Source organism: Dromiciops gliroides, chromosome 1 (genome assembly GCF_019393635.1).
Source record: "Dromiciops gliroides isolate mDroGli1 chromosome 1, mDroGli1.pri, whole genome shotgun sequence".
NCBI lineage: Eukaryota > Metazoa > Chordata > Mammalia > Microbiotheria > Microbiotheriidae > Dromiciops > Dromiciops gliroides.
The window spans coordinates 395,578,034-395,602,762 of NC_057861.1; the positions used below are offsets into that span (position 1 = coordinate 395,578,034).

The window sequence follows — 24,729 nt, forward strand, 5'->3', positions numbered from 1 at the left end:
TGTTCATGTTTTCCCATGGCTCCTCCGCAGAGAGTCTGCCCAACAGTGGAGGTTAGCCTATATAGGTCTATACACACACACACACACACACACACACACACACACACACACACACACACACACACACACACGGGGGTGGGGGGGGGGAAGGAAAGAGAGAGAGAGAGACAGAGACAGAGAATCTTCTTTATATTTTGTGTCTATCAGTGAGGTTCTGGCTGTTGACCTATGACCCTTCCCATTCACCATGACCCACCCATCTGCTTTTCTGATCATACTTTTCTTCAGTTTTCCTTATGTCATTTATTGCCTGTAGTTAATTATTGGAAATATGCTTCAGGCTACTTACTTGTGAACCACTATGTATTTCTTTCTTACCTTTTGGTTTACTGCAGCCTTAATTTCTCAGTGATGTTGGTGTTTCAAGATTTGCACCTATCACTATAGCATTGCCAGGAGTATATTTAAGTTGAAAAGGAATATCTTGGTACTAACTCTGTTAAGTGATCCACTGTTTATTTTTTTTATTAAAATTATGTTTAAAGGAAGATCCTCCCCTCTCTTCTTCACATCTTCCCCCAACCCACTGAAAAAGTAGGAAGAGCAAAATCCATGTTACAAACATGCATAGTCAGTCAAAACAAATCCCTGCACTGGCAACATTCAAAAAATGTCTCATTCTCCATTCTGAGTCTATCAGCATGTGGACAGCATGTTTCATCATGAATATTCTGTGATGGTGGTTGGTTATTGTGTTAGTCCAAATTCCCAAGTATTTTAAAGTTGTTCCTCTCTCTCTCTCTCTCTCTCTCTCTCTCTCTCTCTCTCTCTCTCTCTCTCTCTCTCTCTTTTGACAGGGCAATGAGGGTTAAGTGACTTGCCCAAGGTCACACAGCTAATGTCAAGTGTCTGAGACCATATTGGAACTCGGGTCCTCCTGAATCCAGAGTTAGTGCTTTATCTACTGTGCCAACAACCTGCCCCCTAAAGTTGTTCATCTTTAAAATATTTTTCTTATTATATAAATTGTTCTCCTAGTTCTGTTTACCTCATTCTGCATCAATTCATAGGAGTCTTCCTGGTAAGGTTTATTGAAATCATCCCCTTCTTCATTTCTTATAGCACAATAGTGGGCCATCACATGCATTCAATATAACTTCTTCAGCTATTACCTAGCTGATGACCTACCGATTATTAATGTCAAGCAATGTAGAAGACGGAGAGACAAAGGTAGGCCAAGCTGTTGGCCACTGTCATGGAGAATGACTTGTGTGGAAATCCTTTAGCGCACATTCCAGTCTGCAGCTGACATTGTGCTTATTGTATCAAGCCACCCAACAATGCACTGACCTTGTTGCTGAGGTCCATAATCACCTAGAAGAGATCAGGCTAACAGTTCATTTAGGAAAGTACACACACAGGGCTCATAAAATAGCAAAGCCTTTTATAGGAAAACTCCATTATAAATTGCCTCACTATATACCACAGGTTTATTTATAATAGGAGCCCTGTACCATTTATGTACAGTAAAGAACAATTTATCTTTCTCACAATAACATAGAGAGCTGAAAATAAGTTGTCATAATGAGGTTCTGCTCTATTTTAAAGTGTCATTTCCCCCAAACAAGTCTAATTGCTTTATTAAGGTAGAACTTGGCCTTGCCTAGAAGAATATATTTGCTCCTTATTTCAAAGTGTGACTTCATTTGAGGTTAATTAGGACATGTGGGAGAAAAAATCTTAATAACTAATAATAAAATAAAAACTACCCTAGTGTTTCCCATCTTAGTAGTTTCCATGGAAATGGCTTCCACGTCACAACATCTTTTGTCATCTACTTTTTGTGCAATTTGAAAGGGTTACTTATACCTTCTCCAAAAGAGGACTCTCCCCAACTAAGTTTTTAAAAGGTTGGAGAAAGTATTTAAAATTTTCTAAACAAATTTCAGTTTGGACATCCCAGGAAGCATTTCCTTCAGGGACATCTTTGTGGGCGGGGGGGGGGGTTGTTTTTTTTTTTTAAATATTCAGCCTGGACAGCCTTTGAACATAGTGTACTCTCCAAAGAAGTCATCCATGTCAAATTTCAGATCAGATAAATGACCCCAGTTTAGTAAGCATCAGCAGATTCCCTGTTAGGCTGTTAACAACCACACCAGGCTTGATACAAAGGACCTATATGACTTATCTGGAAAATGAAACATCCAAAGCTTCCCCTGTGGTAGCAGCACATTTAGATGTAGATATAGTCACTGGCCATTTCCTCTCCTTTCTGGCACTCCTCTGAACTTTTGTTTACAGTAGAGCACAGACAGGCTGGTGCCGGCATGTGTTCTAAGCCCGACCCACATCACTCATAACAGAGCTAATAACTAATACGTAAATGTATTCTTTCAGTTCACTTAAAAGAATGGGTTATTCATTTGGAATTTTAAGAAATGCCCAACTCCTTTTAGTTATAATCAGGCTATGACAATTACTTTTTTGTGTTCTTAAAAGTAAATAAAACAAGGCATATCCCTGTGCATTAATTCTCCATACCCTGTCTCTTTGAAAGAGGTAATTTTCTTGGTTTATTAAAAGAGATCATCTTCTCAAGTAGGTAAGCACTTCCAAGTTAAAGAATGCTGAAATTACCTTTCTTTGGTAACCTATAAGGCTGAGCTTTTACACTGCTGATTGACATAATAGTCCTATGATTTGGGGGTGGGGGTTGGAAATTATGAAATCACCTTGTTCTTCATAAGGGAAACAAGATATAGTGTTGTACCTAAGACTATTTAACCAAAGCTAGAATTGTAGTTTTGTATACACTTAAATCTGAACCATCTACATCTATACTAAATTATTAGGGGCAGTGTGTCAGAGTGGATAGATGACAGTCCTAGGCATCAGGAAGACCTGGGTACAAGTCTTGTCTCTGACAATTCCTATGAGATCATTAATATATGGTCTTCTCACTAATGAATTCAGTTAATCAAGCATGGGCTTGTTTTCCTTATGCAAGGAAGCTGAGGAGACAAATACTAAAGCAATCTCTACTCATCAAGGAACTGACATTCTAATGGGAGAAACAATTAGTACATATATGAGTATATGGGCAACTAGGTGGCACAGTGGTGAAAATGCTGGGCTTAGAGTCGGGAAGATTCATTTTCCTAAGTTCAGATCTGGCCTCAAACATTTACTAGATGTATGACCCCAGAGCAAGTCACTTAACTTTGTTTGCCTCAGTTTCCTCATCTTTCAAATGAGCTGGAGAAGTAAATAACAAACCACTCCAGAATCTTTGCTGAAGAGTCACAAAGAGTTGGACAAATAGCACAAAACTAGGGAGACAGTTTCCTGGACAACTTAGAAAAATTAAGTTACATATCCAGGGTTATAAATCCTGTGTATGGAACAGGGATGGGACCTGAACTCCCATCTTCCTAACTTCCTGATACCTTGGTTGAGGGAGTTGCTTATCAGGACCTCTTTATATGACAGGTCCAGTTTTTTTTTTAATCTGCTTCTAAAGCCTGTGGTTTCGCATTTAAATACAAATGTTTTGGAGCATTGACTTTCAGAAGGACATCTCCTCCTCCTTTGAAACTCTCATCATGCTTAAGCAATCCATGTCCGCCATAGAGGCTATAAGAGAATTCAGAAATCCACTGAGCTACGTGGCAAAGACATTGTATGAATAAAGGCTGGAATGTGAGGTTGTTTCAGTGTAAATCATCTGCAGGTGCTTGGGATTCCAAACTAAAAGCTTTGTGAATGGGCTTAGACACTAAATAGCTGAGGCCCTACAATATCATGCCTGATCTTCACTGATAGCCATTCAGGGGGGAAAATGGCTGCTATCAGTACCTTTAGGAATTGTCATAGTATGTCCTGAATGAGGATGCTGTTGCTGTCTCAGAGAGTCCTCCTTTTCTAGATGGCATGGAAGATCAAGTCTGAGACCTATGTTTTAGGATGATAGTAGACAGTACCAAGTACTCAGTATGGTCTAGACCATGTCATACAAGGTTCACCTAAAGGCCAAAAGGGCACAAGAGAGATCTAGAGGTAGAAAGATGATGTGCTTACCACTGGTTGTTATTGTTTCTCAGCTTATTTTAACATCTGAATATGTATGTTCATAAGTAGAGTGTTTGAGAAGACGAATGGGTGGGGGAAACAGACCTCTGGTTTAGTTAGTTTAGAGAACTTCTGGTGAGGAAACTCCCTCCACCAATTGAAAAAAGAAACAAACCCTGTTCTACAAACTTAATGATCATAGAGAGATAGTATGGTGTAGCGCATAGGTATTAAACACCTTGGAATCCCACAGTACCCTTATAGAGAGCTGTTTCCAGAATCAGAATGACTGGTTCAGTCCTACCTTTGACTGTAGCACCCTGAGCAAGACATTTAATCTCTCCATGCCCCCAAGCAAACTTTCTATATTCATAAGGAAACGACCACACTTTTACTATTGGGCCCTGACTGTGACTTCATCTCATCAGTGGAGAGAAGGGGTTCCTAACCTGTGTGTGTTTGCCATGACCCCCTTTTGCAGGCTTATGAAACCTTGGATGGACGCCTTCTCAGGATATGTTTAAAAACATAAAATAAAACATAGAACAATAAGAATAGCTTGCATTCATATTACCTTATAAGGTTTGAAAAGCATTTTACAAATATTACCATATTTGATCCTTGCAACAATCCTGGGAGCTAAGTTCTATAATGATTAGGTACATTTTACAGACAGCATTTATTTGACTACCCTATTAAATGTCCAGAGTAGCCCTATATTCTATCCACACTATCACCTGGTGGCCTAGGATTTAAAAGGAATTTTCAAATTGAAATACAGTTATCAAAATCTTGTGAAAACAAATGGACAGATGTCACATTAAGAATTCCTGGTAGAGAACTATCTGGTGAAGAAAGTCCCTCCACCAATTCAAATCATCAATTTGCCTATAACTTCCCATCTTAGTGAGTTACTTGGAATGCTAAGGTTAAATAATGTACCTTTGGTCATTCAACTAGTATTTGTAAGAGTCATGGTTTGAACCCAAATCTTCCTGACACCAAGGCGAGGGCTCTAACCACACCAGACTTTCTTTTAGTGTTTTTATAATAATCTTATTACTTCAACAGCTTTTGTTCAGAGAGTTTAAATGACCCTGGATGTATCATTATTTTAAACCAAAAAATATTCCCATAAGGTTAGGAACTAATAGGCTAACCTACATCTGATAAGCAGAGGACTCTCTTATAAAGAGGTGAAATGGAATCCCAGCATGCCTGTTGTGAGCCATTGTCAGAACCACAAATAGCTCCTAAATTCACTCTATCCCAGGTCAGCTTTCACTCCTCTTCCCCTGTCCAGTTTTTCTCAGTGCTGAACTGAAGCAGTGAGACTGTGCAATATACCTGAAACTAGAAACTCAAGATATTCTAGCTTCTACTTCATTTTCCCTGAACCCAATTCCAGACTGCTACTCTCTCTTTTTAGAGTGAAGAACCCAAAGGCTAACTGTGAGTGAGTGAGTTTGGTCCTTGGTGAAACTTGTTCTGTTGGCATCTGAGATATTGGAAAACTCTTTTTGCTCATCGTAACAGACAAAAGTTCACCAGGCACACAGAGAAAGGGGGCTTTCAGGTTTCAGGATTCCAGCTATCCTTCACTGTCCTGTTAAGGATTATAATTTCAACACAGCATGAGAGATTGCTTTCTTTTTGTTCCTAATGAAGCCACATAGTAATTATGACATGTTATATGTGTGTGTATACACACACGTATGTCATATATGGGTGTATGTACACATGTCTATGCATATATGCTAACACATACATATATATGTATATGCACATATATTGTGTTCATATACACATGAGTCTTCTAAATAAGTGGTACAGACCACCCTGAGAGTTAGAGGGTAAGCCTATTGCCTTTTTCCTCCAAAGAGAAGTGACCCATGCATCCAAGTACTGAAAAAGGTGACCTTGCCTCTCACAAATGCTCATTTCCCTTGAACCTATTGGTGATTTTCTTTGCAAATACAGAGAAACTTTTTGTTTGTTTTTCCCTCTAGTGTGATCACTGCTTCATTTCCATTCCATTATCAGATGGCTTAGGCATGATGTCTACACACTAACAAATTTATAGAGTGAAATACTGATCTTTGTTAATGATATGTACTTTATTTTACCTACCTCACTTAGGAAGTACATATGCATCATTTCTAAACTAGGACATATGAATGAGAACTGAATTTTGAGAGGTGGAATGGTGTAGGAGATTGAGCACCAATTTTTTTTTTCCTCCAGCTGTCCTTATCCCTGGAATGATTTTGTTTCTCAACTTTTTCTCTTGGTATTGTTGGCTTCTTTCCAGACTCAACTCAAGTACTACCTTCTGTAGGAGACTTGTTGAATCATTTCAGTTAGGTCTGACTCTGTGACCCCATTTGGGGTTTTCTTGGTAGAGTTGCTAGAGTGGCTTATCATTTCCTTCTCCAGCTCATTTTACAGTTGAGGAAACTGAGGCAAAAAGGGTTAGGCGACTTGCTCAGGGTCACATAACTAGTTAGTGTCTGAGGCCAGATTTGAAAACAGATCTTCCTGCCTCTAAGACTGGCACTCTATTAACTACAGTGCCTAGATGCCCAGGAGACTTTTTAGTAGATCCCTTACCTCTAAAACTCTTTTTTGTCTGTTTCTTTATGTATTTGTTGTATGCTTGTATATGTCCATGTTGTTTCCCTATTTGAGGATGAACTCCTTTAGGGCAGAATGTCTTCTTCCTTCTTTGTACCCTTAATGTAGTTCCTAGTACTTAATACCTTTTTGACTGTTGACTGCTTGTAGTCTCATGACCAAGGTTAAAATCTCAGTCTTGATATTTGCTTCTATATGACTAAGTCACCTCTGTTTAGAAGGATGGAAATAAGCATTTATTAAGCACCTTCAATGTGCCTGGCACTGTGCTAAACACTTTGCCAATATTATCTAATTTGATCCTCACTTCAACCCTGGGAGGTAGGTGCTATGATTATTATCCCTATTTTATAGTTGAGGAAACTGAGGCAGATAGCAATTAAGTGACTTGCCTGGAGTTTCACAGCTCGTACCTGAGACTGGATTTGAATTCATGTCTTCATGACTTCAGGCTAAGCATTCTATTAATTATGCCATCTAACTGCTTGGCCATGAAGGAAAATAGAACAAACACTGAAAGTTGCAGAAAAGGCAATTTCTGTGTAACGTATGGAAAATTCTCCTAAAGGAGTTAAGCTGTGCAAAATGAATGAGCTGTCTTTGGGAGTTGGTAGGTGCTCCCTCACTAGAAGTCTTCTCTAGCATTGGGAGAGAGAATGCTCTGAAGCAGTGAAGTCACATAACTGGTTCAAATAACAAAAAGAAGAAGAGGAGGATGAGGAAGAGAAAGAGGAGAAAAGAAAATGTTTATGTCAACCTATTTCAGTGGTTATAAGGATCAAATTAGATAATCTGTGTAAAGTACTTTGTAAACAACATAACAGCATATAAATGTGAGCTGTTCATATATTTTTTACACTGGAGTCCAGCAATACTTCTCAGTGCTTAGGATCCCTGTTGTGTTGAGCAAATTGCTTTGAGCTGAAGCAATTTGAAGGCGGAAAATTCCCTGTCTAAAGTTGTCAAATCGCTCCAGATTCATATCCATAGGATAGTAGAAGCTTGTCTAAAAATTGGAAAGGAAAGGGTAACATTCAAATGGCAAACCTGGATTCAGAGAGGGTATTATTTCCAGCCATGATGGCCTCCATTCAAGGTTTCTAGCTGTTGCCAGAGAAACTCATTTTTGTTTTCTTCTTTTTGCCATATTTTTCCATAAGTAAATTTACTCTTGGGCAATGCTTCACGTTCTACTTAATCTCCGCCCCCTTCATACGTGTGTGAAGTAGTCTATGGCAGCTGCACTTGAAGCTGCTCCCTTCTATTTACAAGAGTTCTTGGGGGAAAAGAATGTTGGAGTTCAGAATTTTAACCCTTTCCTCTGTAAGAGAATATTTACTCAGCTGTTTTTGGTCTAAGTTCTATCAAGTTCTATTGATGTGTTTTATATAGAAGATTCATAAAACTCATATTCATTCCCTTGTCAGTAAGACTGGCCTGTCTTGAGAAACGAGAACAAATTCTGACTTTCCAGGCTCTGGTGATCTCATGGGTACAAGTATTCCTGTTCCTTCAGTAGTAGAGATGTAGAATAGCTGGGCACCATATGTATTGCCACCTTTCATTGATATCAAAGTTCTCACTACTGTCTTCTTAAAAAAAATATTTTTATCATGAAATTCTCAGATATAACAAATTAACACTTCAGGGTATGAAGAGAAAAAAGGATTGCTGCATATGAAACTGCAAACTATTATATAGTTTGTCTTCTTTTAAATGCATGTATTAAATTTAACATAGTAACAAGAGCACAATGCTTGTTGGTTTCTTTCTGCTCTCTTGGGTTTTTTTTTTTTTGGTAAATAGTATTTTATTTTTTCCAATGACATGTACAGGTAGTTTTCAACATTCATTTTTATAAGACTTTGAGTTTCATTTTTGTTCTCTCTCCCTCACTCCAATTCCCCTCCCCAAGGCAACAAGCAATAATATTTCCACATTGGTCGTGTTGTGAAAGAAGAAACAGAACAAAAGGGAAAACACACAGACACACACACACAGTGAAAATAGTCTGCTTCAATCTGCATTCAGACTCCATAGTAATTGGGGCAGCTAGGTGGCACAGTGGATAGAGCACCAGCCATGGAGTCAGGAGGACCTGAGTTCAAATTCGACCTCAGACACTTGACACTTACAAGCTGTGTGACCCTGGGCAAGTCACTTAACCCTCATTGTTGAACCAAAAAACCAAAAACCAAAATCAGACCCCATAGAAATTTCTCTGGATGTAGAGAGCATTTTCCTTCATGAGTCTTGGATCATTGTATTGCTGAGAGGAACTAAGTCTATCATAGTTGATCATCATATTATGTTGCTGTTACCATGTACAATGTTCTCTTGGTTCTGCTCACTTCACTCAGCATCAATTCATGTAAATCTTTCCAGGTTTTTCAGAAATCCACCTGCTCATCGTTTCTTATAGCATAATAGTTTCCATTATATTCATACAGCACAACTCATTCAGTCATTCCCCAATTTATGGGCATGCCCCAAATTTCCAATTGTTTGCCACTACTAAAAGAGATGCTATAAATATTTTTGTACATGTAGGTTATTTTCTCTTTTTCATGACCTCTTTGGGATATAGACCTAGTAGTGGTATTACTGGATCAAAGGGTATGCATAGTTTTATAGCCCTTTGGACATAGTTCCAAATTGTTCTCCAGAATGGTTAGATTAGTTCACAACTCCACCAACAATGCATTAGTATCCCAATTTTCTCATGTCTTCTCCAAAATTTGTCATTTTCTTTTCTGCCATATTAGCCAATCTATTAGGTGTGAGTATTACCTCAGAGTTGTTTTCATTTGCATTTCTCTAATCAGTAATGATTTAGAACATTTTTTCACCCGGAAGGACTTGCATGAACTGATGATGAGTGAGATGAGCAGAACCAGAAGAACATTGTACACAGTATCATCAACATTGTGTGTTGATTTACTGTGATGGACTAGATTCTTCTCACCAATGCAGTGGTACAGAAGAGTTCCAGGGGACTCATAATGGAAGGGGATCTCCAAATCCAGGGAAAAAAAGAACTGTGGAGTATAGATACTCATTGAACCATACTATTTCTTTTGTTTTTGGTGCTGTTGTTTTTCTCTTTTGAGGTTTTTCCTCATTGCTCTGATTCTTCTCTTATAACGTGACTAATGCAGAAATATGTTTAATGTTACTATATGTGTGTGTGTGTATATATATATATATATATATATATATATATATAAAACCTATATCAGATTACCTGCTGTCTAGGGGAGGGGGAGGGAGGGAGAAAAATCTGAAATTGGAAAGCTTGTATAAACAAATGTTTAGAATTATTTTTACATGTAACTGGAAAAAAAATACTTTTATCAGAAAAAAGAACATTTTTTCATATGACTGTAGATAGCTTTAATTTCTTCATCTGATATCCTTTGACCATTTATCAGTTGGGGAATGACTTGTATTTTGATAAATTTGACTGAATTCTTTATGGATTTGAGAAATAAGGCCTTTATAAGAAACACTGTAAAAACTGTTTCCCATCTTTCTGTTTTCCTCCTAATCTCGATTGCATTGGTTTTGTTTGTACAAGATCATTTTCATTTAATATAAGCAAAATTATACATTTTGCATTTCATAATGTTCTCTATCTCTCACTTGGTCATAAATTCTTTCCTTCTCCATAGATCTGAGAGGCAAACTATACCTTGCTCTCCTGATTTGTTTATGGTATCTCCCTTTATGTATAAATCATATATCCATTTTGACCTTATCTTGGTATATAGTGCGAGATGCTGGTCTATACCTAGTTTCTGCGATACTATTTTCCTATTTTTCTGACAGGTTTTGTCAAATAATACGTTCTTATTGATTGTATTTTTAATGTTTCAATGGAACTCTTTTCTTTCTTTTCATCTCTTTTTGCATCACTATCATTAATCCAACTTTCTCCAGTGAATCTTCCCTCCCCCCCAAAAGGAAAACTTTATTTTATGTAGTCAAGCAAAATTAATCCATAGATTTCAGACATGATCATGTCTGAAAATTTTGCATCACCTCTTTTCCAAAGGTGGAAGCCATGCTTCAAAATCAGTCTTTTTAAGTCACAGGTGGTCCTTATGTTGATCATAGTCTCTGAAAGGTGTTTTTTGCTACATTATTTTAGCAGTTGTATAAATAGTTCTATTGTTCTCACTTCATTCTGCATCAGTTCATACACATTTTCCTAGATTTCTCTCATCTATTAGATTGACAATTTCCTACTGTGAAATAATTTTCTACTGCATTCATTTGACGTAATTTCTTCATCTGCCATCCACTTTATTTCCAGTTCTTTGTTATTAAAAAATGCTGCAAATATTTTTGTACTGATGGGCCCTTTCTTTTATCTCTTTGGGATATATGCCTGTTAATAATATTACTGGGTAAAAAATGTGTGTATACTTTATTGACTCTTAAAGCACAATTCCAAATTGTTTTCCATAATGGTGGAAAAATTCCAGCCCCTCCAATAATGATTATTTTCTTTGTCACTTTTGCCAACCTAATGAGTGTAAGGTGGAGCCTCAGAGCTATTTTGATTTGTACTTCTTCAACCTTCTTTTCCTGACTTATCCTCATCTAGGCTTTTTTCATAGATCTTATTTTCATCCTTATTAATTGTTTTTGTGGATATTTTCTGAGACTATTCAAAATCTTTTTTTACCAGACTTGTGATTTAATTAATATAAAGAATTCCCAATAAAGAAACCTACTCTACGAATGATTTATGATTGTGACAAGTGTTTTTTCTTTTCTTTTCTTTTCTTTTCTTTTCTTTTCTTTTCTTTTCTTTTCTTTTCTTTTCTTTTCTTTTCTTTTCTTTTCTTTTCTTTTCTTTTCTTTTCTTTTCTTTTCTTTTCGTGGGGCAATGAGGGTTAAGTGACTTGCCCAGGGTCACACAGCTAGTAAGTATCAAGTGTCTAAGGCTGAATTTGAAGTCAGGTCTTCCTGAATCCAGGGCTGGTGCTTTATCCACTGCCCCACCCCCCCAAGTATGGTTTTCTCTTAAAGATCCAAGTGTTGATTTAGAGAAAGAAGTTACCGTAGAGGACATTTATTCCCTCCCCATTTTTAGAAATTAGGAAATTAAGACTTTGGAGTGTTTGTTTCAGAAACTAACTCAAGGTTGCAGACCTGAAATTCTCAGCCAGGTCCTTTGACTCCATATCCAATCCTCTTTCCATTGCAGAAACTTCCTTCCAGAATTGTTCAATAATTAGCTTCTTCTTTAGAACCCCCATGTCCAGAAGTTTATATACTAAGTTTTCTTGACTTTCTGAACTCTTAAAAGATCTTCTCTTCCTTCTAACAACAATAAACTTTATCATTTTGACAAAAGCCTGTGTATTTTCCTTACTTCTTTGTCTTCCACCCTTAGGCATAAGAAGCAGTGGTAACCACATTCTGTTGTGGTTGTCCTTGGTTCCTAAGTGCTCTAATAACATATTAATAGTAATATTTTATACTTTCCTACCTTTTCCTCTAGGAACCCTTAACTCAAAATGCCACTTTCTACATAAGACTTTCTCTGATCCTGAAGTTAGTTGCTCATGCTTTCTCCATGTCTGTTCTCCCCCTTTCCCATGTCCATCCTCCCCTCTGCTTCTCCAAAACACTTTGTGTTTATTTTGCATTTGAAAGGCAGCTTGCAGCAGTGGATAGAGAGCTGACTAGGAAGATTGGCCTCTGACATGTAACAGCCTCTAGCATTGTAAACCTGGACAAATTACTTAACTAAATTCTCGGTTCTCTAAGACTATATGTTGGGGTTTTTTTGGGGGGGGGCAGGGCAATGAGGGTTAAGTGACTTGCCCAAGGTCACACAGCTAGTAAGTGTAAAGTGTCTGAGGGCAGATTTGAACTCAGGTCCTCCTGAATCCAGGGCTGGTGCTTTGTCCACTGTACCACCTAGCTGCCCTCTAAGACTATGTGTTGAAAAGAAAGTGCTGACTTGCATTAGTAGAAGGACTCTCTTCTTCCCAGTTTTCTGAGTCAGTGAAATCACAAGTCCAGTCTCTATATTTTGTATATGTCCACCTGTGTATATGTGCTGTTTCCCAGACATGGAATGTAAGCTCCATGAGGGCAGGGCTGTTTATTTTTGCTTTTGCATCACTGGCAGCATGCATTTCCCCATAACCACTGACTAATAAGTGGTGGAACAGAGACCCAAACCCAGATTTCTTGACTCTGCACTATTCCACTTTACCTTTTCTGCTCTAATATCATGCTTGCCTTTAAAAGAAAACAAACGCCCTATGTTCCCAATCAAGTCCGTTCACTGTGACCCCCCCCCTAAGTTTTTCTTTGTTGGTGTTCTGAAACTCTTTTGTGTCTGTATTTAGAAGCTTTATTGTATTTTCATTTAAATGTTGCTTAAAATGTAATGACCTGTCTACCAACGTGTACTTGTCCTTTTAACAATCAGTTTTAAGAACTCTTTATCCAAGTAAGGTTATAAAAGAGCTATTACAATTAGAGAAGTAATCTATGAATCTTGCGATTGTATTTAAGGTTCGTGTGTCACCTACTTAAACAACTAATACTTGAATTCTTATTTAGTGAGCTTATTTAGTTCTTATTTAATTCTCTCCCCTCGCCCTGCTTTTAAGAGAAAAGTGATTGATGATTGGCATTGAAACGCAATGTGATGAAAAATCTCTCCTGAGCACCAAAGAAGTGGAACCAAGGAGCCAGGATGCACCTTGCTCTTCCTCCCTGGAACTTCCTCCTCAGTTAATTTGGTAAAAGAGACTTGTAAACATAACTCATAGTTCCAAAGACTTTAACTCCTAATAAGTCCAAATAAGGAGATTTAAATTGATGAAGGGGGTGGGGGAGAAAACATAAAGAGAAGAAACTAATTTGGAATCTCAGTCAAGCATGCTGAGAATGGTAATATATCACCATCATCATCATCATAGCAATAACAAGAATAACTAGCATTTACATAGTGCTTTAAGGTTTGCAAGACACCTTACAAATGCTAACTCATTTGATACTCACAGCAATCCTAAGAGGTAGATGCTATTGTTAGTCCTGTTTTGAAAGTAATGGAACTGAGACACAGAGCTCTGAAGTGATGTGCCCAAGGTAACAAAGGAAATAAATATCTGATTCAATATACGATTCAAACTTATCTTTCCCTGACTCCAGCTCCTCTACTCTATCCACTACTCTGCCTAGTTGCCTATTAGCTATTTCTTTCTTTTGAAATTTGTTTTATAAGACTGCCTGCTATGTTATTTGTGTCTTGGATTTTGTTCTGTTAATGGGTCCTATTTTTGTTTATATGGGGACAAGTGTGAATATTTCCACCACTGTCATACCATAAGCATAAACCTCAAGTGGAATTTGTAGATATGGGCAAGGTATGACCACCATCTTGTAGCAATTTAGCCTGATTTCAGGTAGAAGAAACATTAGGTATGTTCAGTGCCCTCAGTGGGCTTATTGTGTAGTTGTAGAGACCTGTATAGAAATATAAAGGAAGATAAAAAGAGGCATAGGTCAAGTGCCAAATGAGTAGAACATGTAGAAAAACTCCCAACAACATGTTGAAAAGATTAATGACTTAATGTCCCATCTTCTTGCTTTGATTTTGACTTAAATAAGGGAAGAAATAGTTATGAAACTGTGAAATGACATTATGCTTGATTTGCTAAGTAAGTGGGGAGATTAATAATACACTGAATGACAAAACTGAAAGCAAAATATCCTAAGTCGGACGATTCCAAGCTATTCAGATCTTTCTGAATTCTTAAGGTAACCAAAGGCAAGGATGTTTTGGCATTTGTTTGTTTGTTTTTGGCAGGGCAATGAGGGTTAAGTGACTTGCTTAGGTTCATACAACTAGTAAGTGTCAAAGTGTGTGAGGTCATATTTGAACTCAGATCCTCCTGAATCCAGAAGTGCTTTATCCACTGTGCCACCTAGCTGCCCCTCCCCCCACCATTAGACATGGAATCAGAATGTCCTGAGTTCAAATCCTCTACCAGGCACTTACAAAGCTGAGTGACCCTGGGCAATCACTTAACTTCTGTCTGCTTCAAATTCCTCATCTATAAAATTTAGATAATAGTAATGCTTACCTCCCAGGGTTGTTATGCAGATCAGATGAAACATCTGTGCAGTACTTTGTGAACATTAAAGTACTATATGTTAGCTATTAGTAGTAGTAGAGATGTTAATATTAATAAGTAAAATACAGTAGTAGTAGTAGTAGTAGTAGTAGTAGTAGTAGTAGTAGCAGTAGTAGCAGTAGCAGCAGCAGTAGTTGTTGTTTTTGTTGTTGCTAAGAGCAGCTAGGTGACACAGTCCATAGAGTGCCAGGCTTGGAGCCAGGAGGACCTGAGTTCACATTTGGCCTTACACACTTACTAGCCATGTGACCCAGGGCAAGTCACTCAACCCTGTTAGCTTCAATTTTCTCATCTGTCAAATGAACTGGAGAAGAAAATGGCAAACCACTCCAATATCTTTGTTAAGAAAAACCCAAATGGGGTCACAAAGAGTTTGACATGACTGAAATGACTCAACAACAACAACAGTGAAGTTGCTATCTCTTTAGGAGATTTGAGGCTATTGGCCTTAGGTCAACTAACAGTAAGCTAATCAAGCAAAATTTTTGCTTTATTAAGTTTTACATTCATTTGAATAGGGACACTTTTGAGAAACACAAATCCATGAAGATCCCAAAGAATTAATCTCTAAGCGTTAAAATCTTTTTCAGCAAGAGGCCTTGTTGGGGAACCTTCCGATCATGTAAATTCATTAAGATGAATTGAATTTTGAAAATCTATCCTTATACTTTTTGAAAAAGCAATAATGCTAATAGCATTCTCATGGAACCTTTAAGAAAGGGAATAAAATCTGATTTCTCCTTAGCCATCTTTACGTATTAAGAGAAAGCCAAACTCCAATGTATGTGTGTGATTTCCCCCATTTTACTTAACTGTGAAGGATACTTTTTTGTTCTGTGGGTATTAGATTAGGTCAGTTTCGCTGCAGGGGATTCTGGACTAGTACAGAAATCCTATAATCATGTTTGTTTTATATGTTGCTTTTGTTTCATCCGCTAGGCAGGGTCATAAAAATCATTTTATATTTTGTTACTGTTGTCAAACAAAATGCAAATTTAGAAACTCGAGAAACTACTGCTATACTGATAATATTATTTTGAGAAATAAACTAGCAGCCAAGCATTTACTCTAGACTGGGCACTGAAGTAGGCACTGGGACTATAAAGACAGAAGAGAAATAATCCTTGCCTTCTAGAACCTTCTATCAGGGAAGCAAAACATTTCAGGAAGGATCAGAGAGAAGTGTGAACAAAATAAAAACAAGGTATTTTTATTTTGGAAAGCACTAGCAGCTGGATTCAGGGAAAAGATAGTGTCGAAAGTAGCACTTGAGCTGAGCTTTGACGAAAATTAAATGCACTAAGAGGTGGTGAGGAGAGAGTCTGTTATAGACAAGTGAGTGCAGCCAGTGCCCAAACATGGAGATAGACATGGTGGAGTTCCATGAGGCAAGCACAAGGGTGAGTTTGGCCAGACATAGAGTGCCTAAGGTGAAGTTATATATAATAAACTGGAAAAGTAGGCTGGAGAGAGGGTGTGAAGCTTTTAATGTCGGGCAGAAGAATTTTTATTTGACCTTAGAACCACTGCAGTTTTTTAGGGGGAATGACCTGGTCACACCTGTGCTTTAGGGAAGCCCCTTATGGGATGGTTTGAAGAAAGATGAAAGTAGAGGTAAGAAGGCAAATTATTAGGAGTCAGGAGAGTCAGGATGAAAGCCCTCACTGGGGTGGGGGCTGTGGCATGGAGGTGAGAAAAGGAGGTGAAATTGACAAGACTTGGAAATTGATTGGCTATCTGGCATAAGTGATAGTGAGGAGTTGAGGATGACACTGAAATTAAGAACCTGGATGACTACAGAGTAGAGTTCCCTCAAAGAAATAGGGTGGTTCTGAAGATGGCTGGTTTTGAGGAATAAATCACGAGTTCTATTCTAGACATTTTGAGTTGGAGACTACTATAGCACATGAAGTCTGAAATATCCAATAGGTAGTTTGTAATATGGGTGAGAGAGGTGAAGACTAGATAGGTAGATCTGGGAGTCAGCTACATGGAGATGATCATTGAATCCTGTGGGAATTGTTTAGGCTAGCAAGACAAAAGAGAAGAGAGCCCAGCACAGAGACTTAGAGGTAGATAGTTATGTGGTATAGTATTATGATGATCCAGAAATGCTTACTGAGAGACAGGTAGAAGGGGAACCAGAAGAGAACCACGCCAGGAAACCCCAGAGAAGAATATCCTGGATAAAAGGGTGGTCTTCATGTTAAGTACATCATCAACAAGGTAAAGAAGCATAGTATTGAATAAAGATTAGTGTATTTAGCAATCTAGAAGTCATTGGTGACTTTGGAAAGAACAGTTTCAGGTGAGTGATGAGATCAGAAGCCAGACTGCAAGGAGTTGAGAATTAAGTGAAGAGACCAGGAAGCAGAAAAAACTACAGTAGATCACATGATAGCATTTTCTTGGAGGTCAGCTAGGGAAAGGGGGAGAAGATATAGGAGGATAGCTTAAGGGGATTGAAAGGTAAAGTGAGGTTTATTTGTTAGGTTGATTATTTTAGTTTTTTTCCTTTTTAATATTACTTATACCTAGGCAAGCTTGTAGGCATCTGAGGAAGAAACAAAATTTAGGGGAAATAGAACATTGCCAGTTAGATGAGGTGTACTATTTTGTGGAACAATAGAAGATGGTTCTGTTCTTACCATCTGACGAATATAACTCACATGCATCCACTAATAAAGTTGTAGTTTGAAAAGGCTGAAAAGAATTATAATGTGTCAAGAGGTTATTTAGTTTCCTATATGAAAGACATCAAGTTTAATCTGCCGTGAGGTATTCACCAGAAAGTATTGGTTGTTTGTGACACTAACTTTTCAGATGGAATAAAATTGTGAACATATATTTATGTATATGCTACTAATATTACAATGTCTTATTTGAAAACTCAATGAAATAATTACAAATGCTTGGCCATATTTGTTATCTGCTCCATGTTGCCAAGTGCTAAGTCCTGGCAGGAGCCATTTATTTCTAAGCGGTGAACTTCCAGGAGGGAACATATTTTATTTGCCTTAGTCCACCATAGGATTTGGCTAATTCTTGCTATGTGTTTAATGTTTGTGTTGACATAGTGCCTTTGCCCTGAGGCGCTCCAGGTGCTTTGCAAAATTAGTCAGCAGTACTCATCCTAACTCTTGGAGCCAAACAGAGAGTGCAAAGAAAGTAAGGATGAGTCCCTAGAACTGTGGTTCTTAATCTCTTTTGTGTCATGGACCCTCTGGCAGCCTATGAACCCCTTTGCAGAATAATGTTTTAAAATGAATAAAGTAAAATACATAAGATTGCAGAGGAAACTAATTGTATTGAAATAAAGATGTATTTTTCCCATCCAATTTCTTGAAGTATTTGAAATCTATCCACTGAATCCCCAGGTTAAGAATCTGTGCTCTAGGGGCAGCTAGGTGGCTCAGTGGATAGAGCATCGGCTCTGGATTCAGGAGTACCTGAGTTCAAATCTGGCCTCAGACACTTAACACTTACTAGCTGTGTGACCCTGGGCAAGTCACTTAACCCCAATTGCCTCACTAAAAATTAAAAAAAATTAAAAATTAAAAAAAAGAATCTGTGCTCTAAAACTGCAGTATCCTTTGTTCCAAGTTATATTTATCTACAGAAAAAAAATTGTCCAACCCCCTTGGATGATGAGGCTGGACTTCATTATTGTTCGGCGTTACTGGCAAGTGCCTCTTTAATATTGCAGTTAGAATCATTTGGGAAGGCTTCTCCACGCTTTCTATTATTTCCTCCTCCCACTGATGGGCCAGTTGGTGCCCTTACTTTCTTGGTAGGCGGGTGGCCTTTTAGTTCTTCTGCAAAGCATCACTTTTCCCCTACAACTGTAACACATCTGGTCAAAACTAAGTCCTCAAAGGACCTCAGAGAAAGAGAGCACTTCAAGACCACATTCTCCACCCCAACTGGACACTGATGCTCTTTTTATTAACATTAAGGAGGTCAGTCAGAGCAACCAGATAGACATCTCCAATTCTAGTCCTCCTGGCAAAAATAAGATGTACTGCAAATCTATTTCTAGAGTATTTTAGCTAATTTTTATCCTCTTGAGTCATGTAAGAGATAGCCTCTAAGTCAGGAAGACTTGGGTTTATGTTGTACTTCTGAGATATACTAGCAATAGGATTGTGGGAAAGTTACTTAAAGCCCAGCCCCCCCAAGCAGCTTTCTAAATTGCAGACCATTTGTCAATCTGCTTTGATGGAGGGAGTTCCCTCACTGAAAGTTATGTATATCACTGAAATCACCCATCCTCCCCTACCTCCCAAAAGAGTTTCATAGTGAATTCATATTTAATAGTCTAACTGTAAAAATCCTGTGCTGTTGGATAAAAATGAACTAATTCCTTAACAGCAACAGCAAAAAGTTCCTTCGTACCTTACTTGTTTATGTTTAATGTCTGACTCTCTGTGACCCCATTTAGGGTTTACTTGGCAAAGATACTAGAGTGGTTTGCCATTTCCTTCTCCAGCTCATTTTATAGATGAGGAAATGAAGGTAAACAGGGTAAAGGGACTGGCCCAGAGTCACACAGCTACTAAGTGTCTAAGGCCCATTTTGAATTCAAGAACATTAGTCTTCCAGACTCCAGGCCCAGCATTCTATCCACTTTGCCACCAGCTGCCCTAAAACTTTGAAGTACTACATAAAGGTTAGGAGTTGTTTATTATCATTTTTGTTGTGGTTATTGTTATTTAAGCATCGCCAATTTCATGGAAGATGGGTAAACTGACGTAGGCAATCAGTGTCATTTTTTGCAATTGTCTTCCATGTTTTAGTTATTATTATTGTCGTCCTCATCACAAAAATCAGTATCATCGTCCTCGACATCTTGGAAAATGAGTAAACTAACATAGACAATCAGACTGTGTCATTCTTTGAAATTCTCTCCCAAGTATTGGTTGTTATATTGTGATGGCCTGAAAAGAGTGTGTAATGGTTAAGAAAAACAGTCCCAAAGTAGACAGAGAGAAGACATGGATTTTGTTTACATTTCCATCGATCCAGGGTAAGTCACCTCAACATCCCTGAGTTTCTAGTTCCTTCTGAATTAATAATTTTACTGAACTTTACCTTACCTTAGTATTGTAGGAGCTGCAATACTAAAATCCCATAATGAAGAACAAATGAGATACAGCTATGTGAAGTCACTTTGTAAACTGTGAAGCCCTCTGGAAATATAAGAGAGGACGGTGGGCCTTATTATTTGAGTGTTATGATTGTCAGTAATGAGTCAATTACTGATGTCAGCCTAGGTATTATTAATTTATTGACGTGCTGACATTTACTAGAGGTATGAAGCCCAATCACCCAACTAAATGATTCTGTTGGTCAAAAAGCAAGGGGAAAAAGGGAATGTGTTGTTACATCAGAAACAGAATTTCATATTTCTCAAATTATTCCTGCTTCTTCATTCCTCTCAGTGTTGCTTCTGTTTCAGTAAAATTTGGAGGTTGGTTAAGTCATGGCATCTTCCCTGAATTTTTCCTTTTTGTTTCCCATTTGAATTCATTGGCTTTTCTCTTTGATGAGGATTTGAATTTAAAACAATTTAATCTGTTTATTTATGGTAGGGAACAGCTTTACTTGAAAGGAGATAGAGAAGTGTTTACTCCAATATCTTCCTTCATTTGAAAAAGAAAATGAAAAAGCTCTGGTAATTCCAATTTTCCATCACTTTCTTTCATTAAAAAAGACAGAAGCAGATAAGTGAATTTTAAAAGAAAAAGGGTAAAAGCTCCTTGTTTTGATCTTTGTACTTAATGAGAGTTGCAGAGGATTATTGTGACAAAAATAAACCTTAGAAATCCTCCTGTTAGTTTGGATGTTCTAGTTAAAAATTCAATAACCCACTCATTACCTGTACCAGTTTCTCCACAGAATATGCGGACCAGCACTTATTTTTTCATAGCCACTTTGCATATTTTATTCAAAGTACTTTATAAACCTCCAAGTGTCAGAAAAATAAACGTATCACCTATTCTGAGTGATAACTCTGACTTTCATTTGTACTGGCAAGTTGGATCCCAAAAAGGTGGCTAAGTTCTAGGGGTAATCCTGTGGGGCACTTTTATAGGTTTACAAATAACCCCACTGGGATGCTTCCCATTCCCAACCAGCCAGTAGAAATAATTAGCTCTTAGCAAAGACATGTATTTGCTTAGAAGATGTAGTTTAAAAGCATTCCCCTCATAATTTGTGGTACAGGATCCTATAAATGTACCTCATCTCTGTAGGGAGTATGCATAAACTATTATGGTAGTTCAGCCTACCTAGAAGGAACAGGTGTGGCCAGAGAAGCTCATGACCCCTGGTACTACGGGCCTGGATGTCTTTTTACTCTCTGGAAAGTCCTCACAAAGTTCATGTCTAGGCGTGGTGCTTGAGCTGCCGGTGTTTGGGTATGCTCATTCCTCACATGACCTGGCACCACTGGTCAACATGTTTTAAGTTGAGCTTGTTGCAGACCTCCCTGGGCTTACTCCCTGATGGCATGTGGAGTCTTGACTACTTTGCTTTTTGAGAAAGGGCAGAGACCCTTTCCCTAAAACTGGTAGAGGCCTTCCAGTTCTGCCGTGAGGCTTGACATCTCTCAGGGAGGAGGTGAGACGAAAGAAGCCTTTCCTTTTTAGTTAACTACTTTTCTGGGTTTAAAATTTGTCCACATTGGGAAGAAATTTGAAATTTCAGTAAAACTTAGAGTGATCATCTGGCCTATTTCCCAAATCTTCACTTCTTCAACCAATGTCATAACGAGGAAATAGCAATCTGCCCTATAATAGTGGGGTGGATAAAGTATTGGGCCTGGAGTCAGGAGGACCTGAGTTCAAATTCAGCCTCAAATATTTACTAGCTGTGTGACTCTTGGCGAGTCACTTAACCCTGTTTACCTTGATTCCTCATCTGTAAAATGAGCCGGAGAAGGAAATGGCAAACCACCTCAGTATTTTTGCCAAGAAAACCTCACAGAGAGTAGAACAAAATTAAAACAGCTCAACAATAACACCCAAAAAACTATGGCCTTCAAATTGCCACCTTTTAAAAGAAATTCTAATTTCTTCTGTTCACCGATGCCAGTGCGTACAGGAAAAGATATTCGAGTGATCTGTGAACAATTTCTTTGTCTCCGGGTGCCTTTTTATAAGCAAAATACCCAAAGTATGTTTACTAGGTGTGGAATGATCCACTCACATCTGAAAAGAATTTGCCCTTCCTGCTCATTGTCTCAGTTACTTGCTCATTATCCTGCACATTATCCAAAACTTAAAAGAAGCACACTCTTATATGAATTATTATTGTTGTTGTTCTATATCAGAATACATAGATCAAGGGCCAGGTAGGCAAGTATACTATGGGGTAGGCTTTACCTTGACCCTTCCATGAGATAGATAATGAATTGTGTCCTAAACATTTTGAGTCTGAGATATCTATGAGACATCTGATGCAAAATGTCCAATAGTGGTGAAGGGAAGGAGAAAAGCCAGTGGCAATGTTCAAACTAGGATGTGCCACGTGAACATGTCATTGTAGGCATCATGATCATGATCACTACCATTGTTACTCTCATAGTTCCAGATGGGGTTATGATGGAAATGGCATTGTGACAAACCACTATCCTATTATTCTTTTAAGTTTATTATTTTATACACTATTACATAGGGGGATCAAATAAGTACTTTTTAGACTTAAATAAAAAAATAAACCATAAGGATCCTTCAGGGCTCTGTCCTGGGCCCTTTTTTCTTCTCCCTCTATACTACTTTAATTGGTCATCTCATCCGCTCCCATGGATTTCATTACATTTCTCTCTGATGATTCTCAAATCTACCCATTCTGCCCCAAACTTTCTCCTGACCTCCTATTTTGCATCCTCAACTGACTTTCAGACATCTTGAATTGGATATCCCTTAGACACCTTAGATGCAATATGTCCAAAACAAATTCAACATTTTCCCCATTAAATCTCTCCCTTCCAACTTTCTCTATGACTGTAGAGGGTAACACCATCCTCCCAGTCCCTGTGACTCACAATCTAGGAGTCATCCGGAACTCCTCACTATCTCTCTTTCACACACACAACCCCCCCCACACACGTGCAATCTGTTACTGAGGCTTTCACCTTTGCAACATCCCTCCCATATGCCCCTCTCCTCTGACAGTGCCCCCACCATAGAGCAAGGCCCATCACCTCATGCCTAGAATACTACGATATACTGCTGGCGAGTCAGCCTGGCTCAAAGGCTCTCTTCATTCCAATCTAACTGCCACTAAAGTAATTTCCCTAAAATGCAGATACAATCCCCTCTCTCTGTCTCTCTCTCCCACACCCACACACACCCACACCACTCAGTAAATTCTAGTGGCTCACTCTTGCCTCCAAGATCAAATACACAATGTTCTGGCATTCAAAGTCCATCCTAATATTGCTTCCTTACATTTATAACTTCATAACCTTATATTTCCTTACATTATTCGGTGATACTGCCCTCTTGGCTGTTCCATGAATAAGACATTTCATCTCTTGGCTCCAGGAATTTCCTTTGCCTGTACACCATATCTGGAATGTTCTCCCTCCTTAATTCTGTTTACTGACCTCCCTGACTTCCTTTAAATCCCAGATAAAATCCCATCTTTTCCTAGAAGACTTCCCTACCCCCCCTTTAATTTTGTGCCTTCTCTCTGTTATTTATCCCCTCTTTATTCTTTATATAATTCATTTTGTATGTATTTGTTTGCATATTGTCTCCCTCATTAGATTGTAAGCTCCTTGAAGAAGCCTTTGTCTCTGCCTTTTGCCTCTTTTTCTATCCCCAGTGGAGCTAGGTGGTACAGTAGACAGAGTGCTGGACCTAGAGTCAGGAAGACTCATCTTCTTGAGTTCAAATCTAGCACCAGACACTTATGAGCTGTGTGACCCTAGGCAAGTCACTTAACCCTGGTTGCCTGAGTTTCCTCATCTGTAAAATGAACTAGAGAAGGAAATGGCAAAATATCCCGGCATCTTTGCCAAGAAAACCCCAAAAGAGGTCATGAAGAGTGGGACACAACTGAAAATAGCTAAACTACAACAACATAGCCCAGTACTTGGAACATACTATGCACTTAATAAATGTTTATTGATTGATCGCCGGTTCATCCTCTATAAGCTCACTATAGGCATACTAGGCATAACTCTGATAGCAATCCAGACAACAGGGATGATATATACTTCTTCCTCCTCCCATATAATTTTGATCGACTCTTCTAGATCTCTATGTTTTGAAAACTTTTTTTTAATTTCAAGTAGCTTGGAGATTATGAATATATGGTATGGTAACATCCAGGGATGGGGGTGGAATCAGCTTGAATTGGTTACATTAAAATTTCTATGTGAGCATTTACTCCTTGTAAATAGGCAAATGCTACATAATAGGGCTTGACATATTGTTTTATAGATTGTCCAGACTTAAGAAAATGATGGAGAAAATATGAATAATACAGATTAAACTTTAAAATGTGTCAAAGGTTTCTGGAGAGGTGGTTGTTAAATATTTGCTAGCACAGCCTGATAACATGTTAAAAATTTTGTTCTCAAGTGTTTATGCCTCAGTCATGTCCAGGCTCTTGTGTTCAACTGTTTGGTCTGTGATAATACTTTGGTTCCAATGCAGTTTATTGGTCATGTTTCCAGGATATTTTCAGTTCTGTATTTATAGTATAGTGATTCATCATCTCTTAATCTGTGAAAGTGACCATCGGGCTGTATCTTGCTAGCTGTATGGTTGGTACTAAATTTTTGTAGCCTGTTGTGATTTATTGCTGTTTCTCCATTAATCACTAAGTCTAAGCACCTTAAAGATAA

The 24,729-nt window shown here is 38.2% G+C and overlaps 1 protein-coding gene and 1 pseudogene across 3 annotated transcripts in view; both read left to right on the plus strand.

Moving 5' to 3' along the window:
- Positions 1-24,729, plus strand: part of PDE4D (phosphodiesterase 4D) — a 1,961,234-nt gene that overhangs the window by 1,284,650 nt on the left and 651,855 nt on the right. The window lies entirely within an intron of this gene.
- The window catches only part of LOC122737122, an 81,852-nt pseudogene continuing 79,081 nt past the window's right edge, over positions 21,959-24,729 (plus strand).